The sequence below is a fragment of the Polypterus senegalus genome, chromosome 1 (genome assembly GCF_016835505.1).
Source record: "Polypterus senegalus isolate Bchr_013 chromosome 1, ASM1683550v1, whole genome shotgun sequence".
Classification (NCBI taxonomy): Eukaryota; Metazoa; Chordata; class Cladistia; order Polypteriformes; family Polypteridae; genus Polypterus; species Polypterus senegalus.
Window position 1 is genome coordinate 327,821,221 of NC_053154.1, and position 6,000 is coordinate 327,827,220.

Genomic DNA, 6,000 nt, shown 5'->3' on the forward strand with positions numbered 1-6,000 from the left:
AGGGGAGCCACTCTCTCTGCAGCTGCCCTTTTCCATTCACATCCGCCCGAGACTGGAGACCTCCCGATCCCTGGCTTCGGTCTGGCACTCATCCCAGCCTCGAGACTTGGTTCAATCCAACAGCCAGGACGCTCACATTGGATACTCCCCGATAAAGCCTCCCGACTCCCGCTGCCTTTCCGGCCTTCTGCGGCCAGTCGCCTTCCCCTGTTCACTCCCACTACCTGCTCGCTCAGCGGGAGCAACTTCCAACTCCAATGCCTGGGTGTCGGCCTAACACCCAGGCCCTCGCAGCTGCCCGCAAGCGCTCACCCACATGCTCTTTGTGGCTCTCTTTCTTGCACCGACATGCTTCCCTATAACCTCCGTCTCCTCCTTTTCTCTCTCGTTCTTTCTTCCTTCCTCTCTTCCAATCGACTCACACTTCTTTTATACAGCGAGGGGCCATAGCAGCTGCAGCACATTAACCACGGGAACAATCACGGATGTGGGCAGTTCCTCTCCTGTGCACTCGGTTAGAAACGCCCACACCGCAGATCGCCCCGTGGCTGGCTATGGCCCAACGCCCCCTCACTAAGCCGTGAGCGCGGTGATTATTTATTTAAAAACGGCCTTTGCTAAGCGAGCTGTGGACCCATAACACTACCCTGCCCTGTGCTTGAAGTGAACTTCCATCCAAGTAAAGTATTGAAATGTGAGCCCACCAGAACTGGGAAGACTGTGAGTGGCCCCTGTATTTGAGGGTGGTGATCTGACCTTCATCGCCTTGCAGGTTTAAGGGGGGAGGCCCCACTTACCCCACACCGACTGACTGAAAATGGCGATCAGCCTAAGGGACTCTCCACCTGGGTGTACCTTGTGGAGTGGTCTTGAATAATGGACTGCCGATTAGATACAAGACCCCCTACACCCCCATGGCATGCAAAGGCACAGCAGACTGAATCGGGTCACCGCCATGGCCAAGGTGTGTGGCCATCGAGCTGAAGCCTTCTGGGGTTCTCTTATGGAAACCTCAGTGGTGATGACGTCAGCGTGGATGGCACCTTTGTTACCAGAAATAATAAATAGGACGGTTCAACCAAACGGCCCATCTGGGCCACTGACTTAAGTTGGCAGCAGGGCTTGACCACCTGTCGATGCTGCCTCCAAAATACAGAAATGGGGGGCTGGAGTCGCATTGAGGCTGAAGAGTTGAGGAATCGAGGTGGTCAGTCGATGGATTACTTTCAGTGGTCTAGTTGGACTAAAAAGTCAGCAATGGCTAAAGGAGCCACTCCTGTGCCAACATCTCAAGGAAAAGTCAAGAAGACACAAACGTCTACAGTGCCTTTATCACTTAGCCTGGGCACTGTAAAGGGGGCAAAGTGTAACGTGAACAATAGGGGAGGGTACAAGGCAAGGACTGGAAGGGGAGCCCGCTCTGGCACGCTGGCATATTTATTTGGTATTGTTTTGCTATTTGGTATGCTGTATTAATCCCTGAGGTGACATTGTCTTTTCACATGACCTTTGGGGCTCAGAGTGTGGGGAATATTTAGAGGTGTCCGTCAACTAAAGATACACATCTCTGACATGGGAGAGGAGAACTGGAGAACATGCAGGCTCCACATAGATGACAGTCGATCCGTGAAGCAGCAGGGTGAAACCGCTTTCCAGTCCTCACATGTTCTCCTCTCTGAAATGACAGCTCATGTTTGCCTAATAGTAACAGTTCAAAGATGATGTCTTCCATTTCTTTCAGTACAACAGGTAAAATCATACTGGGTCTGGGGGTCCTTAGGTCTGCCACTGTTTGAGGGCCTGATATGAAATTATAAATATAATAAAATGCATTACTACAAATGTTTGTGATGTGCCATCCATTGGAATGACAAATGCAATGCATATGTCTCTGTTATATGCAATTTGGTATGGGATTCATAAAGGCAATGTTTGTGATGCGCCATCTGTTGGAGTGACAGAGACATAGCACCCTGACTGACACAGTTTTTTTGCAGCAATAAAATGCATTACTACAAATATTTGTGGTGCACTATCTGTTGGAAAGTGGTACTCCTGAAAGGAAGAGGAAAAAAATTGAGTATCCACGCGTAATAGGAAACGTGTGCAGACCGTGCAGCGACCAGCATGTGCCGAAGAAGGTGCCAGTCTAGTCTTCAAGGCACCGGGATTCAAACAGTAGACTTGCATGAAGGATCTGGGCACCTAAATATGCGTCACATAAAACCTCCACTGAACCACAAGCCCCTTTCCTTGTTGTTGCCATGGTAACTGCCTTCACACAGTCCCACCCTTCACCCTCCGTTGGCCTGGTGATAGAGGTGGCAGTTGGTTTGGGCACAGGATTGAAGAAGGGCGAGAAGAATCAATTTCATCAATAACCTTGAAACTCCATTTTGAGGACCTCGCTGGGCATCACGTCACCCATCAAACACACCTGCCGTCACCTGTGCCTGCAGACAAGTGACCAAGCACTGAAACAAGCGCCCGGAGGTCCATCTTTCTCTTACAAGGATGTACGGGAGCAGGAACTGATGGAATGACATGATCCATTGAGAAGAGTAATACAAGCAAGACACGGCCCCACCGATGGTGAGTTACTGGAGGACACCCCCTAAACCTGCTGTGTGACTCCAGCTTTCTTGTTCAAGGCATGGAGGACAAACGCCAAAACTATCAGATGGCATCCAGCTTGGTAACCTCAAGAAGATTAAAAATTCAGTTGGGGACACATGGAGGTGCACCTCATCCCTTTGCTTTCCTACTGTAGCAGTGCCCACCATGAGCCCTGATTAACATTAATACAGTTTTGTTTTCAATCCTATTTTTGGTACAAATTGATCTATCTGTATGGAATGATTACAATAAAATTATAATAAAAAAAACATTAATACAGTTAATGTTAATACAGAGATGTCACAGTGCTGTGGGGTTCAAGAGCATGCAGGGCTCCAAAGAGTGAGGGTAATACTTGCTTAAAGAGAAAGTGAAAAGTCACGGGCAGCAATCCAAACCTGGATCGGTGGGTTGAAAGGTAAGTCTGCTCACCATCACATTCATCATGGCGCAGCTTCTCTGTCAGCATCGCACTGGAGTGTTTATGGGCAGGGGACCAAAGCTGACTTACAGTGAACAGTAAGCCTGTGTGTGGCTGGTGAAATCATTAAAGAACTCTTGGGATTAATAAAGTATCTATCTATCTCAAGCAGAAATGATGTTTAACAAATACACAGGTGAAAGACATTATATCAAATACTAAAGGGTAGATCAAGGGTAGGACTTTGTGAAGCACCAGGCAGTGAAGGGGGAGTCACACGTGATCAGGGTTCAGCAGCCCTAGCATTCTATATCTAGTGACGCTACTTGAAGGGAGGTTTGTGGCGCTCCGTTTCTTGTGGGCTTCAGGACTTGCTGAAACGGCGGTCCTCTGGCTCCCTCTAGTGCGCATTCAAGAATATCGACCTGCGGTCCGCAGGCTCCATTTAGTGCGCGCACAAGAATATCGAACTGCGGTCCTCTGACTCCCTCTAGTGCGCATTCAAGGACATTGCAAGATTAACTTTTTTCTTCCGTGTTTTCACCGGTCCACTCCGACTCTCTAGACTGCATTGAAGTGTGCCACTGGATGAGAGCATTTTGATTCAACTAATTTGCTCAAAATTCTTGAAAAATGCCCCGGATGATACCTCATTTTTTGTTTGCCTGGTAAAGAGTAATAGAAGGGAGGCCTGGGGTGCAAGACAACTGTGTTTTTAATCCTGAAGGTAGGTAGGCTCAGCCTGTTTTTAGACATTCTAAAGGTACGGCATGACTTTCTCCACTTTATTTTATTTATTATTTTCTCCAGCCTAACTGGAGTTTTTTTTTTTCTGTCCTCTGGGCCATCCGACCTTACCTTTTTCTTTCTATGCATGCTGTATATTACTGCCTAATTTTGTTTATGTTTTATGTTAATTTCCTTTTATTTCATTTTGTAAAGCACTATGAGTTACAGTGTTTGTATAAAAACGTGCTATAGAAATAAATGATGCTGTTGATAACTCTTTAGGAAATCATTTCCTTTGATCTTTTATAGCGCCTTGTTCAAGCACTCTTTACAGGAAGAACACTTACAAGCTAAGTGTATGAGCCAGTGATGCGATCGGCAGAGAGGACCTTGTGATTCTCCGTTAATGCAGACTTGTGTTATGGCTGTCTTGTCTTGTCTTCTATTCATAGGTGTGCTGGAGTAGCTGTGAATGGAGGATTTAATCAGCAAATCAAACCTTACTTCATATAGTGCCTTTCTATAATGAACGAACTCCTCCCCATTTTCTTGCGCTTATCCAGGGCAGGGTCGCCAGAATGCTGGAGCCTGCCCTACAACACCTTTACCAATACACAGTAAGAACATTTGTATACACAGAGTCCTCCATAACGTTTGGGACAAAGACTCTGCTCCACAGTTTAAAGTTACTAATCAAATAATTCAGACGTCGTGATTAAAGTGCACTTTGCAGACTTTCATCTCTATTCATTTCAGTCCCACCCTGTAGAAATGACTACGTTTTTTTCCCGGGGGAGCACAGTTCAACAAATAAAAGTAACAGGTCACAGCACGTGGGCAGAATATCACATTTACCGACTGAGCGCCCAGTACCCTCGCGCTCGTGCTGCCTGATGTGCGAAGGGTCAAAAGCTGCAGCGCGTCCAGCCGCAGTCTCTGCTCATTATTTATTTTTTCCATTATGTTCCGGCGTGTAAACTCTGAGACATCAGACTGATGAGCTTCTCCTCCGTCTGTGAGAGGTTCTTTGTTCCGCCTCATCCCATTCGCTGAACGCTCATTGATTCTCAAACGGCCGGCGAGAACAGCGGACCTGTTTGATATTATCCTGAATCATTGGTCTCAGTAATTGGGTGTGTCACATGAGATGGGGGCGTGCCACCAACGAATGCCTCCGATTGGCTAAGACGATGTAAATGAAGGCTACGAGTGAAAATCGCAGGAAGAGCCGCCTCGTCATGTGTAGCGGCGGGCCATCTGATGTACTTTTTTGGGGAAATGTAAATAAACAGAAGAGGAGGCGATTGTCATTCGAGACAATGATACAGACAACCTTGTGATTCGCTGATATGCTCGATTTTATTTTTCTGTCATTCTTAAATGTTAAAGCCGTTAAATTTCCCATGTATGTACAACTGGTTGTCAAATTTTCCACTGTTCTTAATAATAGTTTTTTTTCATCTACAAACCGGATTCCAAAAAAGTTGGGACACTAAACAAATTGTGAATAAAAACTGAATGCAATGATGTGGAGATGGCAGATGTCAATATTTTATTTGTAATAGAACGTAGATGACAGATCAAACGTTTAATCCGAGTAAATGTATCATTTTAAAGGAAAAATATGCTGATTCAAAATTTCATGGTGTCAACAAATCCCAAAAAAGTTGGGACAAGTAGCAATAAGAGGCTGGAAAAAGTAAATTTGAGCACAACGAAGAGCTGGAAGACCAATTAACACTAATTAGGTCAATTGGCAACATGATTGGGTATAAAAAGAGCTTCTCAGAGTGGCAGTGTCTCTCAGAAGCCAAGATGGGTAGAGGATCACCAATTCCCACAATGTTGTGCAGAAAGATAGTGGAGCAATATCAGAAAGGTGTTACCCAGCGAAAAATTGCAAAGACTTTGCATCTATCTTCATCAACTGTGCATAACATCATCCGAAGATTCAGAGAATCTGGAACAATCTCCGTAAAACCATACTGGATGCCCGTGATCTCCGGGCCCTTAAACGACACTGCACCACAACCAGGAATTCTACTGTAAAGGAAATCACAGAATGGGCTCAGGAATACTTCCAGAAACCATTGTCAGTGAACACAATCCACCGTGCCATCCGCCGTTGCCAGCTGAAACTCTACAGTGCAAAGAAGCCGCCATTTCTAAGCAAGATCCACAAGCTCAGGCGTTGTCACTGGGCCAGGGATCATTTAAAATGGAGTGTGGCAAAA